Below are 20,245 nucleotides of genomic sequence, written 5' to 3'. Positions count from 1 at the left end.
CAGGGAGAAGATTCAGGGGGGTCCCTGTCAGGCGTGGGAACCTGGCAGGTACCTAGCGAACAGAACGTTACGGAACCGCGCCTGCACACCCCGTGGCGGTATCCTAAAAAAGAGACACGAAGTGAAGGATATTGTGGAACAGTGAGAAACAAGATCAAGCACAAAGGAGAGCCAGTAGGAGTCGTGCCCCGAGAACGGCAACATCCTACTGAGGCGCGTAGCCGGTGGCCGGAACACCGAGGAAGTAACTGACTCTATGCCTTACTTCAAACTCCGCATGACAGTTAATTATAGGTTGGTTGTCTACCTTAAATTTCCTATGCAGACATAGGGGGCAACGCGTGGAGAAGGGCGTCTCTAGGGTCCCGGAAGAGCTCCGAGCCTTCCCGTCATACGGGTGCGTCCTAGCCATAACATACCTGGGGGACGAGAAACTAGAAACATCTGGAACGAAAGAGAAAGAATTAGAAAGAACTAGAAAGAATGAACAAACGAGAACAGAAGTTGTGAGGACTATTCTGAATGCTCAGCAGAGTAGCACTACAACACACAGGCGCTATTGGTAGGCGACGATTTCCACCTGCAAAGGGAACTCTGGATGTGCCATCGGACCAGCCGGTCTCAGACAGCCCTGTTAACCGTGCTCTGGATTGAGGATCCTGAAGTCTTCAGTAAAGAGGTAAAGAGACTGCAACTCAGTCCTCGTTATTATCTGCACCTCTCACCATCACCATCCACCTTACTGGGAAGCCCTGGGGACATACTTCACCTGTGGGAAGGTTCACCATCTAGCTGCCATCACATCACCCCAGCGGACCCCAAGCAGCGTCGGTCACCCTGACCGAATACCACAGGTGGCGTCACGAAACCTTGACAAACTATCATCACCCCTTTTATTGAACGCTCCTTAGCAGGGTCACGGACCGGGTCCAGCCACTGTGACAACCCCAGAACTGAGACAGAGAGGACCGGTACCGAGTAACCTGTGGCCCTGTGTCTGGGGGCGCTCCAATTATATATATATATATATATATATATATATATATATTTGAGAAAGGCTCTCAGTTTGAAGAGCTGATTCCTCACACATACATTGGTATGTTATTTTCACTATTCTATGCCTGGAGTGATGCCATTTTGTTGCACGCACTGTACAAGGTGCGTTCATTAAAGATTTCCCCTGACCCACTTCCTGTGGACTGAGAGCAATGAAACTTGGCACAGTTATTAGTCCTTCGCTACATAGGTGCCACCTAGGGACACACACTTCTCTTATCTGTTTAAGCAACTGTAACTCCCTTGTTGAAGGTTGCTCCAAAAGCCATGTTGTGACTTCAGAAATCAGAGTCTCATCATCTGGAAAATGCTTGCCCTTCAAAAATAACTTCATTGTTGGAAAGACGTGGAAGTCCGATGGTGCGAGGTCGGGTGAATAAGGGGGATGCGGTAAAATTTCAAAGCCATAGAAGCATGCTTCCATTTGGGCAACATGTGAGTTGTGAACTGCTGCATTGTCTTCCAGAAGCCGGACAACTTTGGTGAGCATGCCACGTCTCTTGGTTTTGATGGCCTCCCGCAATTTCCGCAGCAGTGAAGCATAGTATGCCCCAGTGACCATGGTACCCTTTGCTAGTAAATCCATCAATACTACTCTGTGCTGGTCACAAAATATTGTGAGCATGACCTTGCCTGCTGACGGTTGGGCATGTGCCTTCTTTGGAGGCAGTGAGTTATGATGCTTCCATTGCATCGAGTGGACTTTAGTGTCAGGATCATAGTGATGGAGCCAGCTTTCATCCTGTGTGATCAATCTGTTGAAAACGTCCTCCTGGCATCCATGGACTCGTTCCTGCTTCTGGAAAGATGTGAACAGCCGGGGAACCCAGCGAGTGGATACCTTATGCATGTGAAGATGGTCTTGGATGATTTTTTTCCACGGACCCCACAATAATCTTGACATTTTTGGCTAGGTGGCGAATGGTTATGCGGCGATTTTCCAAAATGGCAACCTCCACTTGCTGGATGGTGTGTTCATCAATAGTAGTGTGGGGTCACCCTGGAATTGGAGCTGTTTGCACCGAAGTCCGACCACATTTGAATTGACGATGCCAGTTCTTGACTACATCATATGATGGGGAATCATCATCATTATCTTCTTGCATCTCATCGAACGTCTCCTTTGGTGTGCGGCTTTTCAAGTAAAGAAACTTGATGACTGCTCTGTATTCCACTGGGTCCATTACCAAACCTCACACCACTTCAGTACCTGTAAAATCAAGACCGTTATCACTTCTGAGTTGCAAATTGGCACGTAACCTATAGAGAAATATCATTACACATGTGCAGGGGAAATCTTTAATGAATGCCCCCTGTATATGGATGGACAGTGTAGTGTCAATGTACACGTAATACAGAGATCACCAGTGACATTATACACAGGAGCTCTGTATATATTGTCAGTGTACAGGTAATACAGTGATCACCAGTGTCATTATACACAGGAACTCTGCATATAGTGTCAGTGTACAGATAATACAGTGATCACCAATGACATTATACACAGGAGCTCTGTATATAGTGTCAGTGTACAGGTAATACAGCAATCACAAGTGACATTATACATAGGAGCTCTTTATATAGTGTTGATGTACAGGTAGTATACAGTGATCACCAGTGACATTATACACAGGAGCTCTGTATATTGTGTCACTGCACAGATAATACAGTGTTCACTGGTCACATTATACACAGGAGCTCTGTATATAGTATACAGTGTACAGTGTCAGTGTACAGGAAACATACTGATTCACCGATGACATCTTTAGTTGAAGTCCTTCATCTTCGCTGTTCATCTTCATCCAGCGCACACTACCATCACTTCTTCCAGCCAGGACTCGTCTCTGCAGAAAATAGCACAGTTATCTGGAGCACATACACCAATTTTTCCCCAACCTCTGCACTATGAAAGATGAAGAAAAAAAGTGACCATGTCGCCCTGCACAGTAAAAGGACCTCCCCTCCCCACACTGAAAACAGTATACTCAAAATTAATATCCTTTAATTAGCCCCTTTAGTAATAATATCCACATTCTGGACCCCACGTGTCTTCCCATTCTGAACCCCATGTGTCCTCCCATTCTGCCTCATGACTCTCCATATTGCCCTCATAGTTATCCATAATAGTATAATGAGTCCCATAGTCATATATAGTAGTATAATGCACCCCCATAGTCATATATAATTGTGCATTGTACCCCCATAGTATTATAATGCACCCCATAGTCATATATAGTATAATGCACCCCATAGTAGTATAATGCACCCCATAGCAATATAATGCACCCCCATAGTATAATGCACCCCTTAGTAGTATAATGCACCCCCATAGCAGTATATTAACCCCCATAGCAGTATAATGCACCCCTATAGCAGTATAATGCATCCCCATAGTAGTATAATGCACCACATAGTAGTATAACACCCCCACATAGTTGTATAATGCACCCCCATAGTAGTATTATGCACCCCATACTGCGGATTTACAGCTATGTGCACACGTTGTGGATTGTATGCGTTTTTGCCGTGGTTTTTCCCCGTGAAATCGCGGCGAAAACACTGCAAAAACGCATGCACAACACAGCCCATTGAATTCAATGGGATTCCGCAATGCTGTGTTATTGCTGCACATTTTTCCGCAGCGGAATCGCATCGCGGAAAAATACGCAGCATGCTCATTCTTTGTGCGGAATCGCGGCGATTAAGCACACATAGGAATGCATTGATCCGCTTACTTCCCACATGGGGCTATGCCCACCATGCGCAAAGTAAGAGCGGATGTGCGGATAGTACCCGGGTGTGGAGGAGAAGAGACTCTCATCCAGGCCCTGGGTACCATACCCTGTTAAAAAAAAATAAAAAAAAAAAATAGTTATATATTCACCTTATGGCGGCCCCCGGAACCAGTCCAGGCCTCCCGGCAGCTCCCGTTCTCAGTGATGCCTTGCGACAATGACCTGTGATGACTAGTGTTGAGCATTCTGATACCGCAAGTATCGGGTATCGGCCGATATTTGCGGTATCGGAATTCCGATACCGAATTCCGATACTTCCCGCGTATCGTATACCGGAATCGGAAGTTCCCAGAATTCAAACAGAACGCAGCAGCCAATGAGGAATGATTGAAAGTGTGGGCACATCCTGTTTAGCATGGTGGGCATGTAAGTACTGGCAAGGCTGTGATTGGCTGCTGAAATGATGTCACTCTGCACTATAAAAAACGCTGCCACCATTTTGCGCTCACTCTGCTGTGATTTCAGTTAGGGACAGGACGCTGTGTTCTAACTGAGGGCCAGTTGAGCTAGCTAATTGCTTTATTTTCCTTTCCAAAGGCTAATTTAGCAAAACGCTGTGTGTTCTTCACTGTTCACCTTGCTCTTGCCTTGCAGCGCTGTTTTAACAGCGTTCTGCAAGGTCTCTGTGTGTGTGTGTGTGTGTGCAGCTCACTCTGTAGTCTGTGTGCAGCCATATACCCGGTTGTATTCAGCTCAGGGGGGGTTCACACTGCCTCACACAGTTGTCCTTTTTTGCTCATAGTGCAGCCTGCTGCACATTTTTTCTCAAATTTCCTATTAGTGTTTTTCCACCCGTCTCCAGCTAAATTGTGGAAAAACACTACATAGGATAACCTAGAGGGGGGTTTTTGGGCCTTGCAGCGCCGTTTACGGCTGTCTGCACGGTCTCCGTGTGAGCCCAGCTCGCCCTGTAGTCTGTGTGCAGCCATAGCCGGTTGGATTCAGCTCAGGGTTCGTTACTGGCTCATACCTTGAGAAAAATTTTCCTTTCTTTCAAATAGTGCAGCCTGTTTAAAAATTTTAAAAAAAATTCCCTATTAGTGTTTTTCCACCCGTCTCCAGCTAAATTGTGGAAAAACACTACATAGGATAACCTAGAGGGGGGTTTTTGGGCCTTGCAGCGCCGTTTACGGCTGTCTGCACGGTCTCCGTGTGAGCCCAGCTCGCCCTGTAGTCTGTGTGCAGCCATAGCCGGTTGGATTCAGCTCAGGGTTCGTTACTGGCTCATACCTTGAGAAAAATTTTCCTTTCTTTCAAATAGTGCAGCCTGTTTAAAAATTTAAAAAAAAATTCCCTATTAGTGTTTTTCCACCCGTCTCCAGCTAAATTGTGGAAAAACACTACATAGGATAACCTAGAGGGGGGTTTTTGGGCCTTGCAGCGCCGTTTACGGCTGTCTGCACGGTCTCCGTGTGAGCCCAGCTCGCCCTGTAGTCTGTGTGCAGCCATAGCCGGTTGGATTCAGCTCAGGGTTCGTTACTGGCTCATACCTTGAGAAAAATTTTCCTTTTTTTCAAATAGTGCAGCCTGTTTAAAAAATTTTAATAAAATTCCCTATTAGTGTTTTTCCACCCGTCTCCAGCTAAATAGTGGAAAAACACTACATAGGATAACCTAGAGGGGGTTTATTGGGCCTTGCAGCGCCGTTTACGGCTGTCTGCACGGTCTCTGTGTGAGCGCAGCTCGCCCTGTAGTCTGTGTGCAGCTATAGCCGGTTGGATTCAGCTCAGGGTGCGTTACTGCCTCATACCTTGAAAAACAATTTCCTTTTTTTCAAATAGTGCAGCCTGTTTAAAAATTTTTAAAAAAAATTCCTATTAGTGTCTTTCCACCCGTCTCCAGCTAAATAGTGGAAAAACACTACATAGGATAACCTAGAGGAGGGTTTTTTGGCCTTGCAGTGCCGTTTACGCCTGTCTGCACGGTCTCTGTGTGAGCGCAGCTCGCCCTGTAGTCTGTGTGCAGCTATAGCCGGTTGGATTCAGCTCAGGGTGCGTTACTGCCTCATACCTTGAAAAACAATTTCCTTTTTTTCAAATAGTGCAGCCTGTTTAAAATTTAAAAAAAAAAATTCCTATTAGTGTCTTTCCACCCGTCTCCAGCTAAATAGTGGAAAAACACTACATAGGATAACCTAGAGGAGGGTTTTTTGGCCTTGCAGCGCCGTTTACGGCTGTCTGCACGGTCTCCGTGTGATTTAACCCCTTCATGACCAGGGGATTTTTCGTTTTTCCGTGTTCGTTTTTCGCTCCCCTCCTTCCCAGAGCCATAACTTTTTTATTTTTCCGTCAATTTGGCCATGTGAGGGCTTATTTTTTGCGGGACGAGTTGTACTTTTGAACGACATCATTGGTTTTAGCATGTCGTGTACTAGAAAACGGGAAAAAAATTCCAAGTGCGGTGAAATTGCAAAAAAAGTGCAATCCCACATTGGTTTTTTGTTTGGCTTTTTTGCTAGGTTCACTAAATGCTAAAAATGACCTGCCATTATGATTCTCCAGGTCATTACGAGTTCATAGACACCAAACATGACTAGGTTATTTTTTATCTAAGTGGTGAAAAAAAATTCCAAACTTTGCTAAAAAAAAAAAAAAAAAATTGCGCCATTTTCCGATACTCGTAGCGTCTCCATTTTTCGTGATCTGGGGTCGGTTGAGGGCTTATTTTTTGCGTGCCGAGATGACGTTTTTAATGATAGCATTTCGGTGCAGATACGTTCTTTTGATCGCCCGTTATTGCATTTTAATGCAATGTCGCGGCGACCAAAGAAACGTAATTCTGGCGTTTCGAGTTTTTTTCCCGCTACGCTGTTTAGCGATCAGGTTAATACTTTTTTTTATTTGATAGATCGGGCAATTCTGAGCGCGGCGATACCAAATATGCGTAGATTTGATATTTTTTTTATTGATTTATTTTGATTGGGGCGAAAGGGGGGTGATTTAAACTTTTATGTTTTTTTTATTTTTTTCACATTTTTTTAAACTTTTTTTTTAAACTTTTGCCATGCTTCAATAGCCTCCATGGGAGGCTAGAAGCAGGGACAGCACGATCGGCTCTGCTACATAGCAGCGATCTGCTGATCGCTGCTATGTAGCAGAATTGCACGTGTGCTGTGAGCGCCGACCACAGGGTGGCGCTCACAGCGACGGGCAATCAGTAACCATAGAGGTCTCAAGGACCTCTATGGCTACAATGGAGACGCATCGCCGACCCCCGGACATGTGACGGGGGTCGGCGATGACGTCATTTCCGGCCGCCCGGCCGGAAGCGGTAGTTAAATGCCGCTGTCTGCGTTTGACAGCGGCATTTAACTAGTTAATAGGTGCGGGCAGATCGCGATTCTGCCCGCGCCTATTACGGGCACATGTCAGCTGTTCAAAACAGCTGACATGTCCCGGCTTTGGTGCGGGCTCACCGCGGAGCCCTGCATCAAAGCAGGGGAGCCGGCATCGGACGGTATAGTACGTCCGATGCCGGTAAGGGGTTAAACTAGCTCTGTAGCCCGATCTGCACAAAAAAAAAGTAAAGTTCACCAAACACAACTTAACACTTGTGTAGGCCACATTTGAAAAATAATAAAGTTTAGTCCACACTTTACAACATTAGTGTTTCTTACACCTGTTAGGAGGAGCATTTCAGGAATAAGCACGCTAAGGCCCTAGTACTTTTCTGCTTATCTTTATCTGTCAACCAAGATGAAGAGGGCAGGGAGTAAGGCACGTGGGCGTGGGCGCGGAGCAGGGAGAGGAGCAGGGAGAGGACGTGGTGATTCTGTGCCTGCTGCGGGCGCCGGTGACTCGTCGTCACTCAGTTTCAGCAGGGAACAGTCCTTCATGCGCAGCTTTGTTGGAGAGCGCCGTGCACCGCTGCTGCATGAAGACCAAATTGAAGCCGTTGTCGGGTGGATGGCAGCTAACGCCTCGGCATCGACTTCAGTTAGTGCCACATCCTCTCAGGCACAGAGCACTGGAGAGCAGCCATCTGTCTCTTCACCACCTGCCAAATTGGCCAGGCAGTCAGAGAGCCCAGGACAGGAGCCGTCTCTACTTCTGTTCTCTGAATCTCTTGGCTTGGAAACAGGGGGCCAGCCAAGCAGAATTGGAGAAAGGGAAGAAGAGGCAGTGTGCAGTGATGCCCAACAGCTTTTTCTCTCTGACTCTGAAGAGGCAGGTGGGCCAGTGCCTCCGGTGACCACAGCGCAGTACGCATCTGATGATGAAACTCAGGTGCCGCTTTCTGATGCGTACTGTGCTGCCGAGACTACCCAGGAGGAGCAGTTGGTGGCAGAGGGTAGTGGAGATGATGAGGTCCTTGACCCATCGTGGCGTGAGGAACAGGAAGGTGGTGGGAGCAGCTCTGAGGAAGAGCTTCCCCTTACGGGCCAAAGAGGGAGAGGGAGGGGGAAGACTGCGGAGCCTGTAGCCTCCACTTTGGCACCCGTTAGGAGCCTGTCTCTTTCCAAAGCCAAAAAGGGCGCTCCCAAGACTTGCAGTGCCTGGTCCTTTTTTGACACAGTTGCAGATGACATTTGTTTTGTCAAATGCAAGCTGTGTCATCAGAAAGTAAAAAGAGGTAAAAGTGTCAGCAACCTCAATACCACAAATATGTGGAAACATGTGCGGACCAGGCACGCGGTGGAGTTACAGAAACACAGTGAAGACGTAGGCCAACCAACAGCGGCAGCTACCACCTCTTCATCTCGTGTTGCCTCTTCCTCCACTGTTGTCCAGAGACCTAGTGTAATTCCACCCACAGCACCACCTTCCCAGTCATCCTCACACTCCCAGTCTACTCTACAGCCATCGGTAGTACAGGCATGGGAGAAAAGGCGGGCATTCTCGGCCAACCACCCCCGAGCACAGGCTCTGAATGCAGGCATTGCCAAACTGTTGTCCCTGGAAATGCTCTCGTTCAGGCTGGTGGAGACTGACAGCTTCCGTGACTTGATGGCATTGGCAGTCCCACAGTACAAGGTGCCCAGCCGCTTTTACTTCAGCAGGCAGGCTGTCCCTGCCCTGCACAGGCATGTTGAGGCAAACATAAAACATGCGCTACTGAACGCCGTCAGTAGCAAGGTCCACCTCACCACCGATGCGTGGACCAGTCAGCATGGACAGGGGCGATATGTTTCCCTCACTGTCCATTGGGTTAATGTTGTTGAGCCAGGTACAGATCGTGCGAGTGGCGCAGGACGTGTCCTGCCCACTCCAAGGATTGCAGGAATCCAGTCTGTACACATCGACTCCTCCTCTTACACCAGTTCCTCAGATTCCTCTCTGCAGGATCCGTCACAGTCCACCTCCACATGGACCCGTGAACGTTTACCTATGACCGACATGAGCACAGCCGTGGCCAAACGTCAGCAGGCCGTCTTGAAACTAGTTTCATTGGGGCATCGAAGCCACACAGCGCAGGAGCTCTGGAATGCCATCAAGCAGGAGAGCGATGTGTGGTTACTGCCAGCGAATCTCCAGCCAGGCATGGTAGTGTGTGACAATGGCCGAAATCTGGTGGCAGCTTTGGCCCTTGGCAACCTCACTCACATCCCATGTCTGGCACATGTGCTCAATTTGGTTGTGCAGAGTTTTCTGAGGGACTATCCGGATCTTGATGCCCTGCTGCACAAGGTCCGCCTAGAGTGTGCTCACTTGCGGCGTTCCAGCTTGGCCAGATCCCGCATTGCTGCTCTGCAGCGCCGATTCCGCCTTCCGGAACACCGCATCATATGTGACCTACCTACCCGGTGGAATTCCACGTTACATATGTTGGAGCCGTTGTGTGAGCAGCAGCAAGCAGTTATGGAGTACCAGCTGCATCAGGCGCAAAGAAGTCGCAGTCAGCGCCGATCAGACTTCACAACCACAGAGTGGGCCACTATGAAGGACGTCTGCCAGGTTTTGCGTCCTTTTGATTATTCCACGCGGATGGCAAGTGCAGATGATGCACTAGTCAGCATGACTGTCCCCCTTATCTGCCTGCTTCAGCAAACTTTGCAAGGGTTAAGGGATGATGTTGTGGAAGAGGTGGAGGATGAGGAGTCACCTTTTCCATCAGCATCTGGAGAGTCAGCGCCACGTGGTTCCTCACAAAGGGGTACGCAGGGGCCAATTTGTGAGGAGGATGAGGAGGAGTCAATGGAGGAGGAAGAGCTCCGTCCAGAGGAGGGAGCGACACAATTGTCCAGTGGTCAGTGTGTACAGCGAGGGTGGGGTGATGACGAGCGGGCAGAGATCATGTCTCAAGCAGGGGACAGCGTTTCTGGGCCAGTTGGCACTCTGCAGCACATGGTGGATTTCATGCTGCAGTGCCTGAGAAACGACCGCCGCATCGACCACATTCTCAACATGCCTGATTATTGGGTGTTCACCCTCCTCGATCCTCGCTACCGGGACAACGTCCAAAACCTCATCCCTGCGTTGACCCGGGAGCGTAAATTGCGGGAGTACCACGACACACTGGTGAATTCCATCATCTTCTCCTGTCCAACTGAGAGGAGTGCTGCTAGTGCTTTACAAAGCAGCTCAGTGCGTCGAGGCAGTGGGGGAGGCTCTGCCCAAAGAGGGAGCAGAAGCAGTGCCTCTGCCCAAGGCAAGCCCAGTATGGCACAACTCTGGCACACTTTTGTGTGCCCGCCCCAAATGTCTACACCATCACCGGCGGCTCCAGTCAGCAGGAGGCAACGGTTCCGTCAGATGGTGACAGACTACATGGCTTGCCCTCTTACTGTACTCCCAGACGGCTCTTCCCCGTTCAAGTTTTGGGTCTCTAAGCTGGATACATGGCTAGAGCTAAGCCAGTATGCATTGGAGGTGCTGGCTTGCCCTGCGGCTAGTGTCTTATCGGAACGTGTCTTTAGTGCCGCAGGTGGTGTACTAACAGACCGTCGCATGCGACTATCCTCCGATAACGTTGACCGGCTTACTTTCCTGAAAATGAACCATGCCTGGATCTCGCAGGAATTTGCCACTCCTCTGCCTGATTAAGTAATTGGGTGTCATCCAGGTCTCCTGCTGTGTTCATCTTTCTACCACCTGAACTGCTATTCCTGGGCTCCAACACCGCCAGTTGCGGCTCAGAAGTGCAGGCTGCACAGTAAAAACATACGACCCAGTGTTATTGGGTTTCAGTAACGTCAGCTGATCCCCAGCTGTGTAGCCGGCAATGTGTCCTGCGACCGCCACGCTGGCACAACAACCTAAATGTAAGGGAACCTGTCTCCCCCCCCCCGTCGTTTGTTACTGAAAGAGCCATCTTGTGCAGCAGTAATGCTGCACAAGGAAAAGGTAGCTCTTTTTTTTTAGCTCCTTGCACACGCAGAACTTAACACTTATAAAATGTGTTCACTGATACCGTTATACTGTCCCGGAGCTGGGACTTTCCTTCGCAATGTGACGCAGCACAGCCGTCATTCCTACCCCCTTGGTGCCATGCGCTGCCTCCTCAGCGTTGTTTTAAGCTGTCACGGAGCCTGCGCTGTTCTGTTATCCCTTGGGCATGCCCTATTTGCGCTGCCTGTCTTCTGACATAATTTGGTGTCAGGCTGGCTGCGCCTGTGCGGCCGCGCTGCCCGAGATCCCGCCTCGCTGTGTCTTCTGATTGAGTCACACTGCGGGCCTGGGATCCATGGGCATGCGCAGTGCATATCTTCCCCTCGGGCTCTCGCTCATTTCCCTCCGCCTTCTTTAGACTGTGCGCCGTCAGCTGATCCCTAATAGCATGCCACGGCCGTGACACCGCACAGTCTGAAGAAGAGGGAAGGAGGGGAGTGAGAGTCAAGGATATGCACTGTGCATGTCCATGGTTCCAAGGCCCGCAGTGGGATTACGTTGGACGAGACTGCGAGGTGGGATCTGGAGCAGCGTGGACGCACAGGCAGTGACAGCCTGACACCAAATTATGTCAGAAGACAGGCAGCGCTAATTGGGCATGGCCAAGGGCTAACAGAACAGCGCAGGCTCCGTGACAGCTTAAAACAACGCTGAGTAGGCAGCGCACGGCACCAAGGGGATAGGAATGACAGCTGTGCTGTGTCCCTTTACGAAGGAAATTCGCACCTCCGGGACGGTTTAACGGTATAAGGGGACACATTTTTAGTGTTTACTTCGGTGTTTGCAAGGAGCATAATTAAAAGAACCACCTTTTCCTTTTGCATCGTTAGGGCTGCACAAGATGGCTCTTTCAGCTACAAACGTCTTGGGGGGGAGGTTAAAGGTTCCCTTTCAACTTGCTCCAATCAGGCTTCGGCCTACACTCTGTTCCTCTGCTCCTCCTGCTGTCCCTGGGCTCTAACACCGCCAGTTGGTGCCTGGAAGTGCTGTCTGCACAGTCAACAGTCGCTCCTCTGTTATTGGGGTTCAGTAACGTCAGCTGATCCCCAGCTGTGTGTGCGGCAATACCTCCAATCTGCTCCTCCTGCTGTCCCTGGGCTCTAACACCGCCAGTTGGTGCCTGGAAGTGCTGTGTGCACAGTCAACAGTCGCTCCTCTGTTATTGGGGTTCAGTAACGTCAGCTGATCCCCAGCTGTGTGTGCGGCAATACCTCCAATCTGCTCCTCCTGCTGTCCCTGGGCTCTAACACCGACAGTTGGTGCCTGGAAGTGCTGTCTGCACAGTCAACAGTCGCTCCTCTGTTATTGGGGTTCAGTAACGTCAGCTGATCCCCAGCTGTGTGTGCGGCAATACCTCCAATCTGCTCCTCCTGCTGTCCCTGGGCTCTAACACCGCAAGTTGGTGCCTGGAAGTGCTGTGTGCACAGTCAACAGTCGCTCCTCTGTTATTGGGGTTCAGTAACGTCAGCTGATCCCCAGCTGTGTATCCGGCAACGTGTCATGCGACCGCCACGCTGGCACAACTAAAATGTAAGGGGACCTGTCCCCCCCCCCCCCCAGGCGTTTGTTACTGAAAGAGCCACCATGTGCAGCACTAATACTGCACAAGGGAAAGGTCGCTCTTGAAATTATGCTCCTTGCAAACGCTGAACTACACACTCATGTAATGTGTCCCCTCACACCGTCCAACCGTCCCGGAGGTGGGACTTTCCTTTGTAATGTGACGCAGCACAGCCATCATTGCTACCCCCTTGGCACCGTGCGCTGCCTCCTTAGCGTTGTTTGATTCCGTCATGGACCCTGCGCTGTTATGTTATCCCTTGGCCATGCACAGTTTGCGCTGCCCGTCCTCTGACATCATTTGTTGTCGTCCTGGCTGCGCCTGTGCGTCCACGCTGCCCGAAATCACACCTCGAAGTGTCGTCTAATGTGATCCCACAGTGGGCCTGGTATCCATGGCCATGCGCAGTGCATATACTAGCCTCTCACTCCCCTTCTTCACGCTTCTTCAGACTAGGCGGCGTCAGCTGATCCCTAATAGCATGCCACGGCCGTGACGCCGCACAGTCTGAAGATGCAGGAAGGAGGTGAGTGAGAGGCGATGATATGCACTGCGCATGCCCATGGATCCCTGGCCCGCAGTGGGACTACATTAGATGACACTGCAAGGTTGGATCTCGGGCAGCTTGGACGCACAGGCACTGCCAGCCTGACACCTACATGATGTCAGAAGACGGGCACCGCTAACTGTGCATGGCCAAGGGATAACATTACAGCGCAGGCTCCGTGACAGAACCAAACAATGTTGAGGAGGTGGCGCCCGGCACCAAGGGGGTTGGAATGACGGCTGTGCTGTGTCACATTACAAAGGAAAGTCCCACTTCCGGGATGGTTTGACGGTGTGAGGGGACACATTATATGAGTGTGTACTTCAGCGTTTGCAAGGAGCATAATTTTCGGAGCCACCATTTTCCATGTGCAGTATTACTGCTGTACAAGATGGCTCTTTCAGCAACAAATGCCTGGGGGGGGGGGTTAAAGGTTCCCTTTCAACTTGCTCCACTGCAGGCTTCGGCCTACACTCTGCTCCTCTTTGATTCCCTGGGTTTCAACACTGTCAGTTGCCACCTGGAAGTGTTGTCTACACAGAAAAAACACTAGGTGATGTGTCAGTGGGGTTCAGCACCGCCAGCTGTTCCCCTGCTGTGTAGTCGGCAACGTGTCCAGCACAAGCCACGCTGGCACAACAGAACAAAACCTGCCACCAGTGCAGGCTTCGGCCTACACTCTGCTCCTCTCCTCCTCCTGCTGACCCTGGGCTCAAACACCTCCAGTTTCTGCCCGGAAGTGCTAGCTGCACAGAGAAAAACACCAGCCAATGTGTTAGTGGGGTTCAGCAACGCCAGCTGTTCCCCTGCTGTGTAGCCGGCAACGTGACCTGCAAACGCCACGCAGGCACATGAACTGAAATTAAAGGGAACCTGGCCTCACCCCCCCAGGTGTTTCTATGTATAACAGCCACCTAGTACAGCAGTACTGCTGCATTTGTACAAGGTGGCTGACTTTTTGTCCTTGCCCACGTGGAACTCAACACGTACAAAATGTGTCTCATTGAGACCATTCCACTGTCCCTGAGGTGTGACTTTCCTTTCTAATGATACGCAGCACCCCCCTTGGTAGCGTTTCCCGTCTTTTGTCATCATGGTTAGCTGGCTGCGCCTGTGCATCCGCCCTGCTAGAAACAACGCCCCTCGTTGTCATATTTATTTTGTCATCGAGGGTGTGGTTTATGGGCACGAGCAGTGCATATGTTCGCCTGTCTTAACTCATCTCCTTCCGCCTTCTTCAGACTGTGCGGCCTCCTGGCCGTGGTAGGCGATAAGGGATCAGCTGAGGCCGCCCAGTCTGAAGCATGTGTAAGGACATGTGTGAGCGGCAAACCTATTTACTGCACAAGGCCATGAATCCCAGCCACGCAGTGCGATTTTTTGAAAACACTGTGGGTCTGGGATTCATGTCCATCGCTAACCGCAACGGCCGACATGAAATGAGGTCAGAAGACAGGAAGCGCTCACAGCGCATGGCCAAGGGATCACAATAGCGCAGACTCCTGTACAGCAAATAACAATGCTCAGGAATCTGCGCCCAGTACCTAGGTGCAAATTTTGACACCTGTGCTGCGTCTCCTTAAAAAGACAAGTCACGCCTCCACAACTGTTTGACAGTATAATGGGCTAAATAGTGCACGTGTTTTATTCAGCGTGTGCAAGGAGCAAACTAAATAGAGCAACCTTTTACTTGTGCAGCATTAATGCTGCACAAGGTGTGGCTCTTGTACCTTGCAACACCTGAGGGGGGGTTAAAGGTAACCTTTGAAATTGGTTCAACTAGGCTTCGGCCTACACTCTGCTCCTCTCCTCCTCCTGCTGACCCTGGGCTCTAACACCGCCAGTTTTTGCCCGGACATGCGATCTGCACAGAGAAAAACACCAGTCAATGTGTCAGTGGGGTTCAGCAACGCCAGCTGTTCCCCTGCTGTGTAGCTTGCATCGTGTCCAGCACAAGCCACGCTGGCACAACCGACCAAAAGCTGCCACCAGTGCAGGCTTCGGCCTACACATTGCTCCTCTCCTCCTCCTGCTGACCCTGGGCTCTAACGCCGCCAGTCTTTGCCCGGACATGCGAGCTGCACAGAGAAAAACACCAGTCAATGTGTCAGTGGGGTTCAGCAACGCCAGCTGTTCCCCTGCTGTGTAGCTTGCATCGTGTCCAGCACAAGCCACGCTGGCACAACCGACCAAAAGCTTCCACCAGTGCAGGCTTCGGCCTACACATTGCTCCTCTCCTCCTCCTGCTGACCCTGGGCTCTAACATCGCCAGTTTTTGCCCGGACATGCGAGCTGCACAGAGAAAAACACCAGTCAATGTGTCAGTGGGGTTCAGCAACGCCAGCTGTTCCCCTGCTGTGTAGCTTGTAACGTGACCTGCAAACGCCACGCAGGCACATGAACTGAAATTGAAGTGAGCCTGCCCCCCACCCCCAGGTGTTTCTATGTATAACAGCCACCTTGTACAGCAGTACTGCTGCATTTGTACAAGGTGGCTGACTTTTTCTCCTTGCCCACGTGGAACTCAACACGTACAAAATGTGTCTCATTAGAGACCATTCCACTGTCCCTGAGGTGTGACTTTCCTTTCTAATGATACGCAGCACCACCCTTGTTAGCGCTGCCCGTCTTTTGACATCATTGGTTAGCTAGCTGCGCCTGTGCGTCTGCCCTGCTCGAAACAACGCCCCTCGGTGTCTTATTTTTTTGGACAGCGAGGGTGTGATTGATGGGCATGTGCAGTGCATATGTTTGCCTGTGTTCACTCATCTCCTTCCGCCTTCTTCAGACTGGGTGTCCTTATGGCCACGGCAGGCGATAAGGGATCAGATGAGGCCGCCCAGTCTGAAGCAGGTGTAAGGACATGTGTGAGTGTCAAACATATTTACTGCACAAGGCCACGAATCCCAGCCACGCAGTGTGATTTTTTGAAAACACACTGTGGGTCTGGGATTCATGTCCATCGCTAACCGCAACGGCCGACATGAAATGAGGTCAGAAGACAGGAAGCGCTCACAGCGCATGACCAAGGGATCACAATAGCGCAGACTCCTGTACAGCAAATAACAACGCTCAGGAATCTGTGCCCAGCACCTAGGTGTAAATTTTGACACCTGTGCTACATCTCCTTAAAAAGACAAGTCACGCCTCCACTACTGTTTGACAGTATAGTGGGCTAAATAGTGTACGTGTTTTATTCAGCGTGTGCAAGGAGCAAATTAAATAGAGCAACCTTTTACTTGTGCAGCATTAATGCTGCACAAGGTGTGGCTCTTGTACCTTGCAACACCTGAGGGGGGGTTAAAGGTAACCTTTGAAATTGGTTCAGCTAGGCTTCGGCCTACACTCTGCTCCTCTCCTGCTGACCCTGGGCTCAAACACCGCTAGTTTTTGCCCGGAACTGCTAGCTGCACAGAGAAAAACACCAGTCAATGTGTTAGTGGGGTTCAGCACCGCCAGCTGTTCCCCTGCTGTGTAGTCGGCATCGTGTCCAGCACAAGCCACGCTGGCACAACTGACCAAAAGCTGCCACCAGTGCAGGCTTCGGCCTACACTCTGCTCCTCTCCTCCTCCTGCTGACCCTGGGCTCAAACACCGCCAGTTTCTGCCCGGACATGCTAGCTGCACAGAGAAAAACACCCACCATTGTGTCAGTGGGGTTCAGCACCGCCAGCTGTTCCCCCGCTGTGTAGCCGGCATCGTGTCCAGCACAAGCCACGCTGGCACAACTGACCAAAAGCTGCCACCAGTGCAGGCTTCGGCCTACACTCTGCTCCTCTCCTCCTCCTGCTGACCCTGGGCTCAAACACCTCCAGTTTCTGCCCGGAAGTGCTAGCTGCACAGAGAAAAACACCAGCCAATGTGTTAGTGGGGTTCAGCACCGCCAGCTGTTCCCCTGCTGTGTAGCCGGCAACGTGTCCTGCAAACGCCACGCAGGCACATGAACTGAAATTGAAGGGAGCCTGCCCCCCACCCCCAGGTGTTTCTATGTATAACAGCCACCTTGTACAGCAGTACTGCTGCATTTGTACAAGGTGGCTGACTTTTTCTCCTTGCCCACGTGGAACTCAACACGTACAAAATGTGTCTCATTAGAGACCATTCCACTGTCCCTGAGGTGTGACTTTCCTTTCTAATGACACGCAGCACCCCCATTGTTAGCGCTGCCCGTCTTCTGACATCATTGGTTGGCTGGCTGTGCCTGTGCGTCCGCCCTGCCCGACACAACGCCCCTCGTTACCTCATATATTTTGACTGCGAGGGTGTGATTGATGGGCACGAGCAGTGCATATGTTCCCCTGTCTTCACTCCCCTCCTTCCGCCTTCTTCTGACTGTGCGGCCTCATGGCCGCGGCATGCGATAAGGGATCAGCTGAGGCCGCCCAGTCTGAAGCAGGTGTAAGGACATGTGTGAGCGGCGAACATATTTACTGCACAAGGCCACGAATCCCAGCACCGCAGTGTGACTTTAGGAAAAGGCACTGTGGGTCTGGGATTTATGGCCATCGTTAACCGCACCGGCCAACATGAAATGAGGTCATGAGACGGCCTGCACTAACAGGGTATTGCCAAGGGATAACACAAGAGCGCAGTTTCCTGTACTGCAAATAACAACGGTAAGGAATCTGCGCCCAGCACCTAGGTGTAAATTTGTACACCTGTGCTGCGTCTCCTTAAAAAGACAAGTCACGCCTCCACTACTGTTTGACAGTATAATGGGCTAAATAGTGTACGTGTTTTATTCAGCGTGTGCAAGGAGCAAAATTAAGAGAGCAACCTTTGACTTGTGCATCATTAATGCAGTTCAAGGTGTGGCTCTTGTACCTTGCAACACCTGAGGGGGGGTTAAAGGTTACCTTTGAAATTGGTTCAACTAGGCTTCGGCCTACACTCTGCTCCTCTCCTCCTCCTGCTGACCCTGGGCTATAACACCGCCAGTTGTAGCCTGGAAGTGCTAGCTGCACAGAGAAAAACACCAGCCAATGTGTTAGTGGGGTTCAGCACACTGTGTAGCCGGCAAAGTGTCCTGCAAACGCAACGCTGACACAAAGCTGCCTCCAGTGCAGGCTTCGGCCTACACTCTGCTCCTCTCCTCCTCCTGCTGACCCTGGGCTCAAACACCGCCAGTTTCTGCCCGGACATGCTAGCTGCACAGAGAAAAACACCCACCATTGTGTCAGTGGGGTTCAGCACCGCCGGCTGTTCCCCCGCTGTGTAGCCGGCATCGTGTCCAGCACAAGCCACGCTGGCACAACTGACCAAAAGCTGCCACCAGTGCAGGCTTCGGCCTACACTCTGCTCCTCTCCTCCTCCTGCTGACCCTGGGCTCAAACACCTCCAGTTTCTGCCCGGAAGTGCTAGCTGCACAGAGAAAAACACCAGCCAATGTGTTAGTGGGGTTCAGCACCGCCAGCTGTTCCCCTGCTGTGTAGCCTGCATCGTGTCCAGCACAAGCCACGCTGGCACAACTGACCAAAAGCTGCCACCAGTGCTGGCTTCGGCCTACACTCTGCTCCTCTCCTCCTCCTGCTGACCCTGGGCTCTAACAACGCTAGTTTTTGCCCGGAATTGCTAGCTGCACAGAGAAAAACACCAGCCAATGTGTTAGTGAGGTTCAGCACCGCCAGCTGTTCCCCTGCTGTGTAGCCGGCAACGTGACCTGCAAACGCCACGCAGGCACATGAACTGAAATTGAAGTGAGCCTGCCCCCCACCCCCAGGTGTTTCTATGTATAACAGCCACCTTGTACAGCAGTACTGTTGCATTTGTACAAGGTGGCTGACTTTTTCTCCTTGCCCACGTGGAACTCAACACGTACAAAATGTGTCTCATTGAGACCATTCCACTGTCCCTGAGGTGTGACTTTCCTTTCTAATGATATGCAGCACCCCCCTTGGTAGCGCTTCCCGTCTTCTGACATCATTGGTTGGCTTGTTGCGCCTGTGCGTCCGCCCTGCCTGAAACAATGCTCCTCGTTGTCTTACTTATTTTGACTGCGAGGGTGTGATTGATGGGCACGAGCAGTGCATATCTTCGCCTGTCTTAACTCATCTCCTTCCGCCTTCTTCAGACTGTGCAGCCTCATGGCCGCGGCATGCGAGAAGGGATCAGCAGAGGCCGCCCAGTCTGAAGCAGGTGTAAGGACGTGTGTGAGCGGCCAAAATATTTACTGCTCAAGGCCAAGAATCCCAGCACCGCAGTGTGACTTTATGAAAAGGCACTGTGGGTCTGGGATTTATGGCCATCGTTAACCGCACCGGCCAACATGAAATGAGGTCATAAGACGGGCAGCTCTAACAGGGCATTGCCAAGGGATAACACAAGAGTGCAGACTCCTGTACAGCAAATAACAACGCTCAGGAAGCTGCGCCAAGCACCAAGGCGTTATTTGGGACACCTGTGCTGCGTCTCCTTAAAAAGCCAAGTCACGCATCCACTACAGTTTGACTGTAGAATGGGCTAAATTGTGTACGTCTTTCATTCAGCGTGTGCAAGTAGACAAATTAATAGAGCAACCTTTCACTTGTGCAGCATTAATACTGCACAAGGTGTGTCTCTTGTACTTTGTAACACCTGAAATTTTAAAGGTTTCCTTTGAAATTGGTTCAACTAGGCTTCGGCCTACACTCTGCTCCTCTCCTCCTCCTCCTGCTTCACCACGGGCTCTAACATCGCTAGTTTTTGCCCGCAAGTGCTAGCTGCACAGAGAAAAACACCCGCCATTGTGTTAGTGGGGTTCAGCAACGCCAGCTGTTCCCACACTGTGTAGCCGGCAAAGTGTCCTGCAAACGCAACGCTGACACAAAGCTGCCTCCAGTGCAGGCTTCGGCCTACACTCTGCTCCCCCTGCTTACCCTTTGCTCCAGCACCGCTAGTTGGGGCTCTAGGAAGACAATCTTTAATAGGCAACGCATCTGGGTTCCAGCACCGCCAGCTGGTTCTCGGCAGTGTTTTTGTC

This window comes from Ranitomeya imitator, chromosome 1 (assembly GCF_032444005.1).
Source record: "Ranitomeya imitator isolate aRanImi1 chromosome 1, aRanImi1.pri, whole genome shotgun sequence".
Classification (NCBI taxonomy): Eukaryota; Metazoa; Chordata; class Amphibia; order Anura; family Dendrobatidae; genus Ranitomeya; species Ranitomeya imitator.
This window is presented reverse-complemented; position numbering follows the sequence as displayed.